Source organism: Marmota marmota, unplaced genomic scaffold (assembly GCF_001458135.2).
Source record: "Marmota marmota marmota unplaced genomic scaffold, marMar, whole genome shotgun sequence".
NCBI lineage: Eukaryota > Metazoa > Chordata > Mammalia > Rodentia > Sciuridae > Marmota > Marmota marmota.
Window position 1 is genome coordinate 1919397 of NW_026000327.1, and position 21404 is coordinate 1940800.

The following is a 21404-nucleotide window of genomic DNA, read 5'->3' on the forward strand; positions in this document are numbered from 1 at the left end:
GGGGGGAGGACGAGAAGGGAGGGGGGATGGAGGAGGAGGGAGAGAGGAGGGGGAAGAGGAGGGAGGAGGAGGAGGGAGGAGGAAGAGGAGGAGGAGGACCAGGGAGAGAGGACGAGGAGGTGAGAGAAGGAGGAGGTGGAAGACAAGGAGGGAGGGGGAGGAGGAGGGGGAGGAGGAGGAGGACCAGAGGAACAGGAGGAGGGGCTGAAGAAGGGGGGAGAGGGAGAGAGGAGGAGGAGGAGAAAGAGGAGATGACAGGAAGGAGGAGGAGGGGGTGGAAAGAGGAAAAGTAAATGAAGACGAAAAAGAAAGTCAGGATGACAATAATCAGCTCTATACATACACACACTCACATATATCACAGTGTACATACATACACATGTGTGTGGGGGTGTGTATAAAGTGCACTGAAATACGTTTAGGTGCCTAATAATATCACGCCTTTAGGGTTTGTTTGATCGGTACCAGGGACTGAACCCAGGGGTGCTTAACACTGAGCCACATCCCCATCCCTTTTTTATTTAGGGCTTAGGGCCTTGCTGGGTTGCTTAGGGCCTCACTAAGTTGCTGAGGCTAGCTTTGAACTTGAGATCCTCCTGCCTCAGCCTCCCAAGCCGTTGGGATTACAGGTGTGTGCCACCGCGCCTGGCACCTTGATGATTCTTTTCCACCTTATATTCATAAAGTGTCTTCCAATGATCTCATAAAATTCTGAAACGAGACATCACGTTTCACAAATGAAGGAACTGTACTCTAGGGGACATGACTATGTCACGTCTCTGACTGAAGACAACACCAAGAGGCCAACTTCAGCTGCCAAAAGCCAGCCTTGCGTTTCCACTAAACCCCTGCACTCCCCAACTGCTCAGGCCGATCCCACCCAGCACTGCACAATGATAGCCCTTACTGCGCACAGAACGTCCCCCTCCTGGTGAGGGGCTACCGGACAAGGCCTAAGGAGCATTACCAGCCCTGTTAAACTTGGGTGGTGAAAGGCACTAACTCATTCACCAGATATCGAAAGCTCATAAAACAGAAAGGCTTTTGTACAAACAAGTATCCAACGCTTGAAATAAAACACGATCGATGCAGAGGCCTGTGCTTATTGCTCCTGAAGGAACGTCACCACTTTTCGATCCAAGTGAGCCTAGGGCTGACTACATACGTGGCCAGGTCCCCAGTCTGTGGGCTCCTGGGAGTGTTTCCAGGAACTGCTTCCTGCCTGAAGGAAGTGTTCCTCCTGGGGGAGTGTTTCCACGGGACACTGTGCCAGGATGCAGAGACGACCCAGGGTCTTGGTGGGTGCATCCTGTAGATGAGCTGGATGTGCATCGACATCATGCTTATGCAGACGCCCAGGGATGGACCAACAGGCTGTCCAGGACAGGAAGGAGAAAACACCGCTTCTCCCTCACCTAGCAAGTGCACATCCTGCGATGTCAACCTGAAGGAAGGAGCCCTGGGCTGGTCCCAGGACTACCTGGGACATCCCAGGCCAACAGGGAAGAGAGAAGAGGGAGGAGGGCATGCTCAGTGGCAGCCTGTGCAAAAAGGTAGGGAGGCACAAGACAGCGTGGGACGCCTGACAAGTGGGTACAGGTTACTGCAGCTGCCACCCAGAGGGCGCAGTGGAGGGGGACAGCGGCGGGCTCAGGAGGCCACGTCTGAAGCGGCTCCCCAGGGCCTTCCCTGCCCCTCTTCTTCCTCTGCTCCTCCTCCCCCACCTCCTCTCCTCTTCCTGCTCTTCTATATTAAAACAACTGCACAGCGTCATGATCGTCCCCGACAACCATCCCCGGGAAGACCAGCCCGGGAAGACCAAGGCCAAGACCCGTCGTTAAGGAACTCAAGGGAGAAGCCAGCCTGGTGGTGCACACCTGTCATCCCAGCGGCTCCGGAGGCACAAGTTCAAAGCCAGCCTCAGCAAAAGCAAGGCACTAAGCAACTCAGAGACCCTGTCTCTAAAGAAAATATTTAAAAAATGGCTGAGGATGTGACTCATTGGTTAAACACCCCTGAGTTCAATCCCTGTTTCCAAAAATAAAAAATAAAAAAATGAATTCATCAGTTGTTTTTTATCAAAACGCAATTACCATTTTCGGCTGGTGGAGATTCTGTGCAGCTGTAACATAAACATCTGGGCAGGGGGGGAGAGGCAGGGCCTGTGGTTACAGTTACGGCGCTGTGCTCTGCTTAGGACGGGGCTTAATGAGACTTGAGAGCAGGCAGGTTTTGTGCCCAGACAAGGGCGGCAAGAGTCAGAGCCCATCCCACACAGCAGCTGCCACCACGTGTGCAGGGTGGGCACGAGTGACATCTTACACGCTCTGATCTCAAGAGGCAGGGATGTCAATTCCTGTCAATTTGCACAGACAAACCAAGAGCCTGAGAGCGTCACCACACACTGCAGCACACGTGTCGAGCTGTCTGGAATCCTGCAGTAAGCACAGCAAGCTGACCCACGGAGCCGGCCTATGGACAGCAGATGGCCCCGATTCTCGACGATTCCAGCTACAGCGTGTGCACTCTATGGCAGTGCAAAGCCAAACGTGTTCAGCAGAGGCCCTGCCTGGGATTTTGAATCTGCATCTTTTCCCAGGCGAATGAGTGACAGGTGGTACCCTCCTCTGCCCCCAGGCGGCCACGCAGTCACTAAGGGAGACCCAGGCACTCCAGGTGGGCTGCGCTGCCACGCTGGGAGGTTCAGCAGGTGATCTGCTTTTAGTATTTTCACCTGGGACATCTTCAGTTTGTGACAGACTGCAACCCCGCCCCACGCAGAGGCAGGAAAGAACACTGGCGATGATCCTGAGATCAGCACAGCAGACACAAGTGCCCCGGTCACTGACAGCTAGGTTTCTCAGGACAGGACGTCACCTCTCTGCCGAATATCCAGAGTCTGGAACTACCTATGGATTTCTGAGTGATGCTGACTCTGACCTCCGCACTGCACAAAGGGCACAGGCTGGCACCATCGCCACCGCCGCGGGAAGTTGTAACGGGCACACCTTCGCAAATGAACTGAACGTGCTGATGTCCTCGTCCTTTTCAAATCTGGACTTGATCCTATCACGGCTACACAGGGTACGCTGGAGGGAAGAAAAAACGTATTCCTGCCAAGTGTAATTCCATTGCTTGTGCAACAGCCAAGATGTATGCTTTTCTCTTTTTGTCATCTGAGAAATACCTGTCCTGAAAATGAAAACCAAAATGACAAAGACAGAGCCACCTCCTTTTAAAATACAGCATTTTTTTTAATATCATTAAAAAATGTGAGTCAGAAGAACGGGAAGTAATGGGATGAACGTAGTAGATAATTATTCTTTCACTGCTGCTGGTGTAGAATATATTCCTGTTAAAACTAACACTGCTGTCCAAGCTGATTACAATTTAACATCTCTCCTGTTTCTTAGAAAAAACAGAACCACGATCACTTTTATCCAAGGCATGTGGAATCGTCTTTTTTATCTGTAAGTTGTAGAGTATGGATCATTCACAGGATTGTCTTCAAAAGGGATGACGGAGGGCTTTAAATATCCACTGTCCTTCCTCAAGCAGAGCGCTAACAAGAAAGGACAGACAAAGGGCAGGAAGATGCGCCAGGCCCCTTTGCAGGCCTTCCCAGGACTCGCTCCGCGGCTCAGTTTTTGAGATCTGCATTCCTAATCGGGTCTTTCTGGAACAACAGGCCCCTGTTAGTGAGCTCTCTGTTGCTGTAAAAAATACCTCTCCAAAATTGTGTCATTGGGAGCAACACAGTCCCCATTAGTCTAGAAAATAAAAATTAAAAAAAAAAAAAAAAAAATGTTGGTGGGCTGGGGGCTGGAGAGCAGCCTGTCTGATGGGCTCCCGGGGACTCGCGGAGGCACCTGGCAGATTTCTCTATCATATGCTATAGTTTGGCTTCCAAAAGGACGAGTTCCAATCATCTTGTAAACCAGCAAAAGCCAGAGCGAAACACTTCCGTGATGTATAGACGGTAACAAGATTAAAGGGATTGATTTATCCTTGGAGAAAAATCCCCAAAGCCGTCCGTAAACATTACAAATGGTGAAGGCGCAGGGACTGGTGTGGTTATAAAACTTCCCTACTCCCACGATAATTGCATAACTTTATCAATCTGAGCCCTGCGCTGGTGTGTACATGACATTGCTCTTGATTAATACGCCAACCGGGTGTCTCGGGGCCATCTGGCATTTTATGGATAGGCACAACTGAACTCAGCCAGGTGGTTTATACTCTTTGCAACACACACTCGGAGAGCAGTGGCTGCTGGGTAGTACAAGAAAAGCATCCTCCTGTCCCGCGCCCACCACTAGGTTCTGTTTTCCTTCTCGGTCCCTCTCCCTCTACCACACCAGTGATGCACGGCTCAGAAATGGGTACTCTGGGTAAGGGAAACGTGTGGAAGGTCTAACAGACCTGGGAAGGCTCCCGCACAGCTGAGCAGTCTTTCTGGAAAGTCTATCAATCAATCACCCAGGAGGCAGTGATGGCTGCATTTGTAGCTCATGTTATTTTATTTATTTTTTGGTGTTCTCTGACGTTCACTCACTCACACCACGAGCCACGATTTTCCAGGACTTCTTAAAATCTCCAAGTAGGTCACCCTGGGCTGACCCCATCATCTCGCTGCTCCTATGGGGCCCTGGCTGCTTCCGTTCACAGGCATCTCACGGGATGCACCTGCACGTGCTCTCGGCCTCCTCCACAGGCACTAAGGCGCACTGATGAGCAGAGGGGAGGGTGAGCCCTTCCGGCTCCTTCCAGCAGGCACAGCAGGGGCTGATCCTCTCCAGCCAGGAGGGATGGAGCGTCTTGCTCACAGGGAACAGCGCTTACCCGTTCGGGTGTTAGCCCAGACACTGACTAGACATGAGCACCCTGGGATGTGGATCAGAGGGTCCGGTCGAGAGGCTTCCGATTTTGTGGACGGTCATGAATTCAACCAAGGCTCTAGTATATGCAGGGTGTGTTCATTCCTTTGCTAAGTGAAGAAAATGCAATCTAAGTCTGCCCTGCTTTCTGCTCTCAGCCTAGTAACAGGATAGACGTGCCAACAAATCATCCAGCACCACGTGCTCCGGATCACACCCGAGGAACGGAGCCGTGAGAAGACAGAAGACAGGCTACGGCAGGACCTGCAAGGATCGGGGACACCTGAAGGGCATCCACGTCTGTTTCAGGCGTCCCATTTCCTCAGTGTCCAGGGAAATGTGTGGACCTTCCTTCTTTAAAGAAAGTAACTATGAGAGCATAGGAGTCCTTTAGCAAATAACCAGCTTCCCTGTGTTTGAGAAGCCGCTTCATGGCCATAAGAGTCCCCCATCATCCCTAGGGTGCCGCAGTTCTGAGAACCAGAGAGTCTCGGCGCAGTCTGCAAAGGCTCTCGGAGACTTCCTAGTACCCCCTCCACCCGCCAGAGCCAACCTCTGAGGTTCTGCCACGACAGCTCTGAGCCAGACCTGCAAACACCCCAGGCCCCTGCAAGGCTCGGAACTGGACTTTCCAGTGATGACGCTGACCCTGGGTTCCACCAGCAGGCAAGGCCACTTATTGGCGCTGGGTGGCATGAACTTTTGCTGTGCTGCGTTTATTCTGGTGGATCTGAACGCACGTCTCTGTTTCTTGAGACCTTCGTTTCTGACTGGCTCATGCTGAACAACACCCCTGAGGTTCGTCGGCTTTGCTACTGTAACAGACACCTGAGATGATCGATTTGCAAGCAGAAAACATTCATTGTGGGATCACAGTTTCAGGGGTTCCAATCCACGGCTGGTTGCCTCAGTGTATTCATGCCTGCAGTGAGGGAACTGAACTCAGGGGTACTCAACCGCTGAGGCCCACCCCCAGCCCTATTTTGTATTTGTTTAGAGACAGGGTCTCCCGGAGTTGCTTAGCGTCTCACCATTGCTGAGGCTGGCTTTGAACTCCTGATCCTCCTGCCTCAGCCTCCCGAGCCTCTGGGATGACAGGCATGTACCACCAGGCCAGCCTGGGGGATATTTAAGGTCCAGAGTATATCAATAACCAATGGTGAAAAGAAATCCTTCCTACCGTCTTAGAAATACGCTTACACCCACGGACGTCTCGTGAAGCCTTGTAAATCAACACGCCTGGGTGAAACCCCCCGAGTTCTTCTGGTACATGCCTATTCTGGGCCAGGCTGCCCTAGATCCCAAAATCAAAACTGACACCCACCGCGGGGCTGGGGATGCAGCTCAGAGGCAGAGCACAAAACCCCGAGTCTAATCCCCAGCAAAGCAAAAAGACAAAGGAAAACTTGACATCCCTGGGAGAGTCTAGCAAGCACGGCCTCCGCACCTGCCAGAGGAACCGAAGGGCACAGCTCTTCGGAATTTGGGGTCAGAAGTTTTGCTGAATGTCATCAGCAGGCAGGTCGCAACGTCTCGTCCACCGAGCTCCCTGATGGCACGCGGCATGTTCCGGAAAGCAGCGCAGAGACGGCGGTGAGGCTGTGACCTGCTTTCTGAGTCCAACAACTGACAGGTTTCACGAGAAGGTCGAGGAGGTCGTCAGCACCACTGTTGAGACGACCTCCTCCTGAGTGGGCCAGGCAGGTGCGGGACCTCTGCGTTGCCACACTCAGTTGGGTGACGTGGGAACCCAGCGTGATCTATTTGGAGGGGTTTTCATTACCGTAGAAAAACGGAGCAGTTCTGCTCTCTCAAGCGTCTCTAAGAGACACCCAGCATGGCCGAGTGGCGTTCACAGGAGTCCAGGCCGAGACCCGGAAAGCCCGGGTCAGACACTATGCCGGTGCCTTTTCGCAGGGGAAAGAGCCGCTCTCTATCAGCAAGGGGACTAGGCAATTTATCATCTAGACCGTGACACCAAAGAACAGGGGGGTGCCCTCGTTAAACGGGATACTGAGCAATAGAAGGATGTCCACTGGAACTGCCAGAGCCAACAGATGGCCCCCCGAGTCTAAACGGTGGCAGGGGAGAGCAGGTGCGGGCCCTCCTTCTAACTGGGTTTGACCTTCACCGCTGGCGTTCATCAACTCCACTGACAGTCACTTCAACACCCAAAACATCACCTCTAAAACTGGGATGATGTTAATCGCTGCTTCACAGTGTTCCAGACATATTCCACGGGGGGTCTCGGGGACGAGCCCGGTAAATATTCACCATTCCACCACCTCTCAGCACGACTGTGGCTCCTCCTCCATCTCTTCTCCCTCCTTCCACTCTCATAATCACTACCACTATGATCACAACCAGCATAATAACCCCCACTTACTACAGTCTAAATGTCCCCCCCCCCCAAAATACACTATGTTGAAATGTTCGCCCCAAAGTGATGGTATTAGGAGGTGTGGCCTTTGGAGCTGATTGGGTCATGAGAACGGCATCTCACAAATGGGGTGTCCTTATAAAAAGACCCAGAGAGCCCCCTGCCCTTCCACCATGTGAGGGACCCAGGAGAAGGTGCTCCCTATGAGCCCGGAAGCAGTCTCAGCAGACCCCGAGTCGGCCCCTCCTGCACCTTGAACGCCCAGTACTCCAGCTTCCAGTCCTATGAGAAGTTTCTGCTGTTATAAGGTACCAGTTAGCAGCGTTTCTAATAGCAGCCCAGATGCACGAAGACACTTTCTGTGCAGGATACGTAGCCCTTTTAATAGACAAGCTGAATTGTAAGAAAACCCTTTGAACTAACCTTTACCTTCTCAAATAAAATAAACCCCACAGGAAGAGTGTTAAAATAAGACACCAGGTGAACACAGACACCCCCCAGACACAGCCATGGTCAACTCTGGCGATCCCTGTCATGTCTGCCGCTGGACCAGAGTCCAGCTAGATGAAAGGGGTGACAGATCTGAGGCTATTCCTACCCACTCCCCCTCCTCTCCACACCCCTTCCTTCACAGGTATCACGTGCAAAGCCTCCAGGTGCAAAGCAACCGCATGCAACACCGGCCCACTCCAGGCAACCCTGGCAAGGGCAGGGGGTCGGGCCCTACCTACCAGGGAAACACCAGGAAAAGTAAACCCTGAGGAAGCCGGTCTCGCACTCAGACACCTGGATGTCGAGCAGAACTAGAATGTCCCGTGGCCGATCCATCGCAGACTGCATCACCTCATCATTTCCCACGAGTTCACTTACTTGGAAACTCCTGTTGAGCTATGAGACCTGCTGGCTTGTCTGTCTTTCCGTCAGAAGGCCGATAACATAGGCTTTGGAACAGTGATTACAGACCATGCTCCACTCACGTCAGCTTGGTTGTGCAAACCGACTCTGTGATGCCACATCAGCTCAGAGATTCGGATATTTTAGTATGGCCAGATCTGAAAATTTCACGAAAAAATGCATTAGAATTCTAAAACGTATTCAGTCCCAAGGAACTCGAGTCCTTCGGGGCCTCTCTTTTATGTACAGAAAGAAAAGGGGTCTCAGTTACTGCCTTTCCACCTTAGCCATTTCACTTTGTCCTCGTTGTAGTAACTCATATTCGTCAATGTTTAATATTCTGAAAATAATCAAAGAGCTTCATGCTAAGTAGTCAACATGAAATATAAGTCTGATCCACTACTCGGGTCGTAACAGTCATCTTGTCACCGTTTCGATAATAATGATGATTCAAACAGACCTGGGGCTGGGCTCAGTGGTGGAGCACTTGCCTGGCGTGTGTGAGGCACTGGGTTCGATTCTCAGCACCACATACAAATAAATGAATAAAATAAAGGTCCATCAACAACTAAATTTTTTTGGGTTTTTTTTTTTGTGGTGCTGGGGATTGAACCCAGGGCCTTGTGCATGCAAAGCAAGCACTCTACCAACTGAGCTAGATCCCCAGCAAAAAATACATTTAAATAAAAGACAAATAGTATCTCAAGCTTCTCATACCTGTTAACTTGTTTAGTCTTATGGACTTTCTGTAATTTGGCTGGAATCATTGCCCACAACGTATAGATTACGAAACTGAGGCACAGAGAGGGTTGGAAGTCTCACAAGGCACACAGCCATAGGCAGGAGGGCCTGAATTAAACCCGCAGTCTGCACGAACTAGGGAGAACAAATGCTCATCCACCTCAAGCCAGGCCAATGAAACTTGTGGTCCGAGTGTGTGCCCACGTGTAAAAGTATCAAAACGAATGCTAATGGGGTATTTTAAACTGAACTAAACTTACACACACACGTATATACACACGGACAGTGAGCTGATTTAAATCACTGTACCTGAATTCTGAAATCTACGCGTGTTCGTTCGGCTTTCGGCAAAGCACTGCCCTTGAAGGTTCAAGCCACACTCGGGCTGTCAGTAATCCTATCCCAACCTGTCCTGTCTCACATGGCCTCTTGCAGCTGAAGGGTTCTGGGTGCCATGTCCTCAATCAGCAGGTGGCACGGATAAGCTGGTCCGGCACTCAGACCACCTGGACGCAGAGCAGAACTAGAATCTCCCAGTGGCGCATCCATCCTTCCGTCAGAACTTAGACAGTGACCCATAAGTACTCATTGAGCACCTACTGCATGCCAGCCTCTAGGCAAAATCCTTGGGATGTGAAAAGCTCATTGACCTACCACGTTCACCCTCATCTAGACAGAAAGATCCCAAGGACGTGAGGTGGTCGCACTCACCTCTCTGTATGATATTCCACAAAATACCTTTAAACCCACGAGACATTCCCAAGGAGCCTCCCCTTTTCCTGGGACTGTGATACGGTCCCAATTAATGTGCCTGGGCAGCTCTTCCCCGCCGTCCACACTGGAATTCCGCGGGCCACTATTCAGCGCACCAGTCACATGGTTTCTACCTGGGACCTGACCCCAGGGACTGGCTGGGTGGGGTCTCTCCTGGCCCTGGTCCACCTTCCACAGGGGACTCACACACCCCGACTGAGGGGCTGGTCATCATCTATCCCCCTCCCTGGACTACGGCCCCCAGGGTCATTCATCACTGTGACCACTCAGCTCTGTGGATACCCAGAGGTAAGAAAAAGCAGCGCGCAGAGCGCTGTCGGCCAGTTCTCCGAAAAACACCTTCCAACACCCGCCTCCTCGGATCAGGGAGCCGATACTGAAGCTCTTGGCCCGAAAACCACCTGCCTAAAAGTTCTGACAGGGTGTTTGAAAATACATCGCTTTATAGCAGCCATGTCATTCCGACAATTAATATCGCCAGCACAAGGGCTCCTGGAATGTTATAATTTATTGAGACACCAATTCCAACAGTGCCGGTTGTTAGCAGGAGGTAAGAAATCATTTGGGAGGTGAAAAACATCGTAAATACTCAAACAAGAATCTCTCATATAATCGCTGGCTCCTTTTGGTTCACAATTATCTCCTAAAATGATACCCATAAATCTGGGTTATGATAAGATGCCTAGAAGCAAAAGACACTGCATGTAATTAATGGCATGAGATCGCTGACCATCTAATCACTTCAGTTACTGGTGTTTCTCTGGTTAGATCATATCTTATATTGGCAACATCGGATGGAAGGCTTCGGGGCAAAGTCTGGGGAAGAGACTTCCACAATTTGAAAATCACAAAATATGCTTCCCCGTGTGCGTGGAGATACGTCATCTGTGTCGTTTTCGGGGGTAGTCAAACGTTCTGTGACCTTTAAGGTTTCTCTGATGAACCCACGTCTTTGAAAATTGAGGAAAATATTTCACTTCTTAAAACTAAACTTAAACTCCAACAGGAACAGAAAGAACTTACACTTGTTTTCACAAAGTAAATGCCCCCCCCTTGAGTGTGTGTGTGTCTGTGTGTGTGTGTGTACACGTGTAAAAACACAGCTGTAGCACCTATGTTCCTTTCATGAATTCTTTTTCCTAAGGATTCATTTATATTTTATTTTTTGTTTGTTCTTTTTGGATATTCAGGACAGTGCAGTGTCTTCTGACATATTGCACACAGAGGCACCCACGCTCTTGACCTGCAGATTCCCGCTGCAGGAGCTCTGACTTGGGAGCCCAGTAACAGGCACTCAGGCTAATCACTGTACAACACTGATGCCAGTTAATGAGCATTCATGACTTTTATTCTCTTTTCTAACCTGATTTTCTTCAATTAAAGTTTCCAAAATGCGCTGATGAGAATGACTGATATCTGGTCATCCAGTGAACATGGTAAACAGAAACGAAAAGTAAAAACACTAAACAAGTAGCTATCCTCCATGACCACCGGATTTTCATCACAGCAGAACCAAACGCATCTCTCTTTGAAATCAGTAGGTATCTGATTTCAAGAGTCAAGATAACGGAAGGACTGAGCGGCAAGAGGGAGAAGGCGGCCAGCCCTGGTGCAGGTTGGTTTGTCTGCTGCCCACCTCCTCATCTCATCCTGAGACTCTGATGGTGACCCACCTAAGGCAAAGCAGCCCTCAGATGGAGTGGGCACAAAACTGCTCTGTCACCCTTCTGTGGAGACGATCTGGTGGGTGGTAATATGCTGGGGCCGCAGCTTTCTGGAAGGTCTAGGCCCACCTGACCCCGAGACCCTCTTCCAAGCCTGGGGATCAGCTCCCGGGTCAGTGACTTGCCACGGCTGGCTCATGGGCCGGCAGGGGGCAGACTGGAGACAGCCCCCCCGACACCAGGCGAGGAACATCTTGAGGCCAGACACAGGTCAGACGCATCTGGGGTCGATTCTGGTGGGATCACGCACGTCATCTTGGAGGACACACTACCACTCTTTGCAAAGCCACTCATTAACTAAGGGCAAACATTCCTGAGACTCTGCAGCCCTTAATTGCTCGTATCATCATAATTGAGTTGCTTGGGGAGAAAAAAAAAAAAAAAAAAAATCAAGGAGCAAATTTTTCTCGATTCTTTGAGAACAATCACTGGATAACGTGAGGGAAGGCACGGACCACGATGACAATGATAACAGTTTCTCCACAGAGCACATAGAGGGAGCAGCTTGTGTTTGCTGCCTGCTAGTGCCACGGTTCAGAGGACAGCTCAACAGGATGCATCAGGTAAGGGCACACACTGTGTCTCCTTGTTATATATCTCACTGTGAATGTGCAAACCTTCCCCAAACTTCCAAAAACTCTGAGATCTGAAACACGCTGGTTCAAGCGTCCCTGAAACACCTGTGGTAAGGGACGTCACCCGTACTCCCAGGAGACAACAGGAGCAAGGAAGCCTCGTCTCGCTTTCCCACTCAGACACTTGAGGTGAGGGGAGGGACACAGCGGAAACACTCGAGAGTTCCTCTTCCTCCCCATCTTTCCTCACTCGGCAGGTGCAGGGGGTTGGATCAAGAGGTGACTGAAGCCCACCCGGCTCCCTCTGCGCGGCACCCTCGCTGTCTGGTGAGAGCCACGTGCATATACATCCCTGTGTGGCCTGCACAGCCCACTGCTCCTCGGCTGACCCCACGTCCCAGCTCAATGCTCTGAAACTTGCCCTTAAAACCAGCGTCACACCCTGTCAACAGCAATGGCAAAGTGCCAATCATTTAGGATTCTAACTGTTCTTCACTTAGAGGTTAAACGGCCACTCAAGTGTCTCTGAGAAGTGGAGGGAGGCAGACGGGGGGGTAAGGAGATGACCGCACCTCTCCCCCAGCCAAGGCTCCCTGCCGGCACACTGCCCCTCCAGACCTCCACACCAGCAGGGTGGGTGCCCAACAGGAAAGGGGTCCTGAAAGGAAGGCCCCTGGGACCACGAGAACACTCCTCGTCTCTCGGTGGCTCCCTGAGCCATCCTTAAAATCAAGTAGCAGTGCAGGATTCCCCTCACGCACCAGCATCTGTAAGGAGGTGTCCTGTGGGGTGTCCCCAGAAGCTCACGTGTGAGACAATGCAAGAAGGTTCCCAGGAGAGATGACGGGGTTGTGGGAAACCTGCCCTTCAGCGACGTCATCCCCAGTGGGAATAACGAGTGGAACTGAAGGGGTGGGGTGTCGCTGCAGGAGGTGGGCCCTGGGGACGCGGCTTTGGGGTCTGTATTTGCACCTGGCAAGCGGAGACCTCTCTCTCTGCTTCCTGACCATCGTGTGAGCTGCTTCCCTCGGTCACAGTCCTCCGCCATGATGGCCTCACCTGGAGTCCCCAGGAACGGAGCCTGTGGATTGAGACCTCTGAAACCCTGAGCCCCCCCCCCAAATAAACTTTTCCTCCTCAGATTGTTCTGGTCAGATCTTTTAGACACAGCAGTGAAAAAGCTTGCCAAAAACAGCTGGTGAGAAGCGGCACACAGGAAACGTCACGCGGTGCTAAATCAACACACACATAAAGGCGACGATCTATTTCTTTCAACAACATAAAATCTGAAGCGAATAAAAGTACATTACAGAGAGGTTGGATACTGCACATAAGACAGCACAACAACTGGCCATTCTAGTACAGAATGAAAAACAGGAGACAGGGGCCAAAGGCGAGGGGAAGCGTGCCATCTAAGGAGACGGCCCAGGACGACAGCGATCAAGTCAACAGCCGATGAAAACACACCTCGGGTGGCTGTTGGGTAAAACCGGGCCACTGAACGCAGGTGCTCATCCACCATGTTAGAAGGTACTGTTCTCTCAACAGTGAAGAAACATGCTGTTTTACCTTCTTTTCTAACACTAGCAACAAGAACGTTTGCCTGTGTTCGCAGGACGGTGGGACGAAGCGTGGTTCCCTTTCTACAGTTACCTTGTGAGCATTTTCATCCCTTACAGAATCTGACTTTTTTCTAGGATAAAACTATGAAAATGTGGTCACTGTGGTGACAAGCAAATTTTCTGATTTCTGAAGTATATAGATGTGAATACTAAACTTCGAGAAAAGAGCTTTTTGGAGAATGGTGAACTACAGTACCCTTGGGTTTTAGAGTTGCTAAGTAGGAAGTGAGTTTTCTCTTAATAGGGCACACTTCCAAAGCGTGCTAAGAACGTGATCACCCATCCTCAAGGTGAGGACAGAGAAAGAAGCAGTGGCATAAAAGGTTGGTGCTTGAACTAATCACCTCGGGGGCTCTGCCTGCCTCCCATCTGGGAATCTGGAAGTGCAGAGGCAATATGAGGCAGGAATACTGGAGACAGGTGCCTCGCGTAAGAAATGCAGCCTCAGTGACTTTGACCTTGCCCTCTTCCATTCCCAGACAGCACATTCTGGGTTTTCGTCATTTTAAATTGTATCATTATTCAAACTGTATTTTAAATCCATACAATTCAAAAACTACTGTCCCCTAGCACAATCCTACTCTAAGAGCTGACCGGGAGCTTTCTGAGAATTCAAGGCATGATGAGAGGTCTGGGAGGTACCGCCATCTTTTACACGTCAGCCTGGGACCCGCTGGAATCCACTGGGACTTCCATTTCAGAAGTCTGGCCCTCTTTAGATATTTTTTTTCTGTAGTTTCCCAACAGGCAATGCGTCCACATAGTGTAGGCATGTTGAGGCTGGAAATTAAGGTGAAGATGTACGGAGTGCTGCTGGAAGTTTCTGCAAACAATACATTTACTTCTAGTTTAAAACAAAAATCCTGAGATACCTGAGTGCACGTCCATTAAATACTATGTTCTTTTTCAAAATCCCTGCAGACGCGATGTTTTCAGGAAAGAGATGATGGAGAGAAGTTTGGGATTCCCTCCTCCTCCAAGACACACTTTTTGGTAGAGGAGAATCATCATTCTTGGCCCTGCTGTCCAACATGTTTACTTAATATCGACTTCTTTGGCCCTATTTGTGAGACGGGATCCTCAGGAAGAGTCTAAGGTCCACGGCTTCCTGCAGGGAGATGTACACAGAGGAACGAGCATCGCCTTCCGCTCACAGACTGGGTGAATGCGTCTGGCACCTCTTCTCACGTCCAACACGGCCCACAAAAATCCCACAAGCCAAAAAACGCAAATGACAATTCCGTCCTGGGCAGCACGTGTGCCAGGGACCACGGGCTGTGCGTCTGAACATGACTCATGTGCACTCACCTCCCACGCACCACACGTCCCCGCCGTGTTCCTGTGTGTCTGGATTAGAGCGCCCTGCGGGGCGGGTGCAATGCAGCCTTGCTATCAAGAGGGCCAGGGCACATCGGCCTGGTTTTCGGGGAGGACAGCTGTGAGTCTGCTTTCACTGAACTCAGTGGGTCAAGTCCGTGGTGCAGGTGTGGATTCGGAAGGCTGGACCTCTCCCTGGGCAGCCTCGCCCATCCTGTGCTGGACCTGGCAATGCCACTGTTCAAATCCACCCCCTTCTGCTCGGCCACGTGCACCCACCACGGGCTCCAATCACCACTGCGTCACGATGTGCTGTCACACCGATGGTCCTAAGGACGGGCGTGTGATAATACCAGCAGAGTACTGTGCTTTACCTGAGTGGCCCCAAAGGCCCAGGTGCTGCAGACCAGGTACACAGCCCTGGGTGTACCAAGGGGGGGAGCCTTGGAGAGGCAGGCCTGGGTGGAGTCGCCCAGCCCTGTGGGGTGGCCCCGAGGAGATGCTGGAACTGCAGCCCCTGCTCGTTCCCCCCTGCGTCCCACCACCTGAGTGAGCAGCTTGCTCTACCAGGCCCGCCCCGCCATGATGTAGTGCCCCCCCGCCAAGGGCCCAAAAGCAGGGGGTCTCACTCAGTGGAACCCGCATACTGTTCCTGCTCCTGCGAGTCAGGCTCTGAATCCTGCAGTCGGCAGATTCCTGCCTGTAGGACACATTACTCGTGTGCTGCTGCTGACTTAAGATGGTGACACACACACACAAGAAGTACAGGACACAGTCCCTGCTGCAGATGGACCCCGAACCAAGACCTGGCCAGCACCCCCGCAACCTAAACAACGGCACAGCACCAAAGGCCAGGGTGTGGCAGAGACAGACAAGGTGGCTGAAGGCCTTCCCCAGGCACCGTCTGACCTAGGCCCTGAGGAAGAAGCAGGGCTTAAAGGAGAGAAAAACGTGACCGACCACCTAGTAGGTGAAGAACGAGACACAGACCGGGGCTCGTAGGTTCCCCGCCTCCAGGTACCTCTAGGGCTGGCCTGGTCCTTCTCCTGTACTGGACGCTCCACGAAGGTTATTTAGCGAGTGAGCAGAAAGGCATGAAGACATGATTTATTTCCACTTGGGACCTTGGTCAATAACGAGATCGCCTTTTATAGCACTGTGCCTAGTGGAAATTACGTCCACTTCACAAAAACCTGCTTTATGACACAGCTTCCAGGAAGGGGTCATCAGAAAGAGTGGTGACATCGTTCATCAGTGGGCAAGGCTGGCTTTCATTAACTGGCAGGCCTGCTTTTATTGTTTTCTCCAAGACCTAGACAAATTCTCTAAAACCTACAAATTCACACATCACGTTTATGAAGAACGCTTACCACTTTTCAGTAAAATTATAAATATGCAAACGAACACCAATCATAAATGCAGAGAAAGAACTGAGGCGGTGTGAGATGCGTGGTAGCCAACCACACAGTGCTGCACACAGAAAGAGCGCCCTGCTTCACTCTGGGAGACCACCAGGAAAGCAGGCTGGGTGCAGGCTCTGGGCCCGGGACAGCTGAGCCTAGCAGGCCCGCCCGTGCGTCTGCAGACCTCTCAGCACTGTTAAAAGTTACCTGAGAAAACGCGTAAAGGGCTGGCGTGCGGAACACAGGCAGTAAATACAGCAAGTATTAATAGTGTGATTCCAATCAAGAGGGATGGATATTTGGGAAAGCAGTCATTTTGCAAAAACAAAATACAGTCGCTTAGCACCCAGGACAAAGGACGTGGACCTCTAGGAAACCCGAGGATACCAAAATGAGTGGAAGCGCAAGTCCCTTATGTAAAACGGCAAACGATTCCACGTGCAAAACCTCCTACAAACTTCAAACCAGCACGGGACTGATGTTATTAACACGACGTAAATACTAGGCAAACAGCTGTTCTACTGCGTTGTTCAGGAAACTGAGACGGGAGAGAAAAGCGTGTACGTGTTACATGCAACTCACTTTTTTAAAGGACATTTTCTGTCTGTGGTTGGCTGAGTCTCTGGACGTGGAACCTGCAGCTAACCAAGGTCAACCCGCGATCACTCAGCCAGGTGCTGGTCTTTGGCAACTGAGGACGTCCTGAAACCAATCTCCCAGGGATATCAAGGAACCTCTGTCCACCCAAATCCTTACTTTCTGTCTTTGAAGTGAGGTAGTTGACTCACTGAAGGATTTTTTTTTTTTTTTTTGAGTTGTTGATGCGCCTTTATTTTGTTTATTTGTTTATATGCGGTGCTGAGACTCAAACCCAGAGACTCACACGTGCTAGGCAAGCGCTCTACCCCGGAGCCACAACCCCAGCCCAGGATGTGTCTTTGGATTATGAGCTCAGCTCAGGATTAGATCCTGTAACCAAATTAGCGTATTTTAGCAAATTTAATAAAAGCATAAGGCACTAAAGCAGCCCTTCTTTTTATCATCTCGCGATGTTACTTGACACTGGTATTATTGTTCCAATGATCTTCTCCACAGTGAAAAAACTACTTGAAGGCCATCAGGGACTACCTGTGTGGGCAAAGGGTGGACGAGAGCCACCATGTCAAGAGAGCAGCTCTTCCGCAACACCGTACACAGCGATGGACACAGATTCTCTCTCACGGGGATTTTAAAAAGCATTTTAGGGCTCTGTTACGCCTTTTGAACTTCACCCCCACCACCTGGCTACCAGGGACGTGAACCCTCTGTCTACACAGCATATTGTTTGAAGCACGTGTGCCGCCAAAGCTCATATAACACAATGCAAGACAGTTTAGAGATGAAACAATTGGGTCTTGACAACTTTAAAGGAATCAGGGCAGTAATCCCTCCTAGGGATTAACCAGGGGGTGACTGTAGGCAGGTGGGCTGTGCCTCTGGGGTTTACAGCCTCCCCCCTTCTCTCTCCTCTAATCTTAGGGTCTCCCTTCTACAGATTCACACACGGATTTACTTGTTGATTGGTACATGACATACGTGGAAGTGGATGTGATACCCACACATGCACATGGCATAATTGTGTCTGTTTGTCCCCAGGTTCTTCCTGTTCCCACCCCCTCCTCTCTCCCCCTTCATCCTTACTCCACCCTACTATTGTCCCAGCTATTTTCTTGGGAACTCCTTGTCTTTAACTCCCTTTTCCTCTCAATCTTCTGCATAAGTGAAAAAACATCAGCCTCGTGACTCTCTGAGTCGGGCTTATTTCACTTGGCACGATGCTGTCTGGTTCCTTTCATTTACCAGCAAATGTCGTGATTTCGTTCTTCTTCAGGGCTGAGTAAAGCTCCCTTGTGTATGTGCACCACGTTTCCTTTATCCATCGTCTGCTGATGGACACCTAGGCTGGTCTCTCAACTTAGCTGCTGTGAATTGTGCTGTTACGAATATTCACTAACTATGCTGATTTCAATTCCTTTTGGGGGGTTGGGTGGGTACCGGGGATTGAACCCGGGAACACTGGACCACTGAGCCTCATCCCCAGCCCAATTTTGTATTTTATTTAGAGACACAGACTGAGTTGCTTAGGGCCTCGCTTTGGCTGAGGCTGGCTTTGATCACGTGATCCTCGTGCCTCAGCCTCCCAAGCTGCTGGGATGACAGGTGGGTGCCACTGCGCCAGCTGATTTCAACTGTTTTGGTTAAATAAAGAGGAAATTTAACACAACAACAGAAAAGCCCGAGGTAGGGGGACATCTTTGTCGTGTCTGGTCTTCAGATGCAGGTGGTGCACGTGTGTTGACAGGTTCAGAAGCACATATGTTCCAAGACCCTCAGTGCATACCTGAAATCACAGACAGGACTGACCCCAATACATGCTGTGCCTCTTCCTATATGTCCTGCAGCATGGCCACGCAGGGTCAGGGCTGACCGGTCACTCCCCGTTTTGTCCCCCAACCTCTCCTTTGCATCACTGATCTGGCGTTCCCAGGGCCATTATCAAGCAAAATAGGTGTCACTTGAATACAAACAGTGCCACACGACGACCACAACTGAACAGATAACCAACTAAGTAACTGAAGGGTAGGTGATGTATACTGTGTGGATCCACTGCACAGAGGGGTCACTCACCTACTGAGCAGCACGGAGCAGACACATGAGATCATCGTCACGCTACTCGGCGCAACAAGCAATTTAAATCTTACAAAGAATTGAACCTTGGAACTTTCCATTTAATATTTTCAGACTGTTTCTGAGTGAGCATCAAGAAGTGTGGAAAGTGAAACTGTGCCGTACAGGATGAGGTTCCGGGAGAGGGATCCCAGGGAGCCATCAGTCTCGAGCACTTCATTGATGGGCTGGGAGCAGTGACAGATGCCTCCCAGAGCTCAGAGTTTCCCACCGTCTAGCTCAGGGTGCCACCGCACGCAGGGCACCTATGTGAGGCTCTGCAACAGCACCAGTCTGGGCTGCTCTAATTACACGAGCCGGCGCCCAGCTGCACTCTGCATCCTTGATGATAAAGGCTGAACTCCTGTCAGCTCTGGGTGCCCCGTGCCAGCACAGACCTGCTACACCACAGACGCTTAATAATTCTAGGATAAATGACTAAATGCACCAGATCAAAACAAAATTACTAAGGAAAACAGAGAAGCAAGAATAAGCAAATAAATTAACTTAAGAAATGGTTTTAAAGGGCGATTAGTATATTCTCAGACCACAGTGCTAATTTACAAAAATTCAACCTTCAAAAGAAACCCATATTGATTCCAGGCTGGGCGCCAAGCGCCATGCGCGGTACAGAAACGACAAAGACGAATGGGATTGATATTCTTCCTTACGTGAGGGAGCTGAACTTTTTAACTAACTACGTGGAAACACGATTGAGGATAGAACAGAGAGCGAAACAAACATGTTTAACGTTTTAAGAGTCACAGGGCACATAGGTGGCTCCAGTGAGACTTACAGTCGGTGGGGGTCACACTCTGGCAGGAACCGGTACCCTTATCCCTCCTGGAGGTGCAGGATGCCCAGCTTGGGGTGTCCATCCAAGCCGTGCAGTGCAGAGGTGTTCACCTGCATTCTAGACAATCTGCTGAACCAATCAGGGACAGGCCTTCTGCCAACACCATCCCAGGGTCTGATTCTGCAAAAGAAAGAAAGGAAGAAAAAGAATTAGGCTATCCTCAGTCTTTCCGTGCCACCAGACCACTTTAAACTAGACCACTGTCTTAGTCCACTCAGGTTGCGTGAGGGAGGACCTAGACTCTGTGGTTTAACAACGACAGACGTGACTTCCCGAAGTTCACAAGGCTAGTCCTGAACCAGGCCTTTTTCAGGTTGTGGACTGCCACGTTTCTGTTGCAGGTGCACCTTTCAGTGGTAGAAACAGGGCTTTGGGGTGTCCCTCTTGTGAGAGCACTAATCCTGCTCATGAGGACCCCACCCTTGGACCTCACTACCTCCCCAAGGCCCACCTCCTAACACCATCACACTGTGTGTGTGTGTGTGTGCAGATTTAAACACATTCGTCTGGGGAGGCATGCAAACACTCTTGCCCTAGCAACGCTAACCTAAATAAATACCCAGGGACACTGTTAACTGGTTGTTTTTGTTTTTTTTTTTTTTTGGTACCCGGGATTGAACTCAGGGACACTCAACCCCTGAGCCCCCTCCCCAGCCCTATTTTGTATTTTATTTAGAGACAGGGCCTCACTGAGTTGCTTAGGGCCTGCTTTTTGCTGAGGCTGGCTTTGAACTGGAGATCCTCCAGCCTCAGCCTCCCAAGCCTCTGGTATTACAGACCTGTGCCACCCCACCCAGCAGTAACTGGGTTTTGAGCCTGGCGGTGTTTTCAGACTTACAGGAATTAAACCCCAAATCTCGAATTCCTTAATCATCATATCAATCATCGTATCACAAACGTCCTGGACCCAAGGTGGCTCCCCACAAGGGGGAGAAAGGGAAAAGAAAACACCAAGGCAGAGGCAATTTGATAAGCTTTTCAGCTTCCTCCCTAGTTTGCTGAAGGAAGAGGCCCCCTTGCAGCTGTCAGATTCGCTCCTCTATCTGTGGTCAGAGAAAACCTCTGTCGTCAAACCAGGGGGACCACAGAACCTTGGACTGCCATTCCTGAGACTCCTGCAGCCTGGATTACTAGGAGGAGAGCACTGTTTGAAAAAAGAATTGCCAGAGCCCTTCCAATCTGGGTCGGGCCGCTTCTTGAGTCTGACCCACAGCCCAGAGTGACACTGGACCTATTTACTGAAGGACCTCCAGGCAGCAGGAGCTTTACAATTGAGCTTTCAACTCCTATTTGAGCCTCCGCCTTCTGCAGATGAGACACCCAGGAGGCTCAGAGACATCGCCCATCCTGTCCAAGGTCACACAGCATAAAGCCACATGGGGATGTGAAAAGCTGCCCCCAAGTCGTCGTCCAGCCCTTTCCAGGAAGTGCTTAGGAAAAACAAAAAACAAAGGTGGGCCTTGAAAAGCCGCGGTGTGAACCGCCCCAACCCAGCCCCCCCCCCCCCCAGCATAGTGGACGGGCGGGCGGAGGCG

At 50.7% G+C, this 21404-nt stretch overlaps 1 long non-coding RNA gene across 4 annotated transcripts in view; it reads right to left on the reverse strand.

Annotated features, from left to right (window-relative positions):
- The window catches only part of LOC107158742, a 338106-nt gene that overhangs the window by 316335 nt on the left and 367 nt on the right, over positions 1-21404 (reverse strand). For 3 of the 4 annotated variants that reach the window (XR_007345084.1, XR_001505646.2, XR_007345085.1), the window contains exons 2-3: positions 19810-19989; positions 8128-8309 (exon numbers count right to left, since the gene is read on the reverse strand). This is a non-coding gene — a long non-coding RNA (uncharacterized LOC107158742). The remainder of the gene's footprint in view (positions 1-8127; positions 8310-19809; positions 19990-21404) is intronic. The other variant, XR_007345083.1, reaches the window with a different exon arrangement.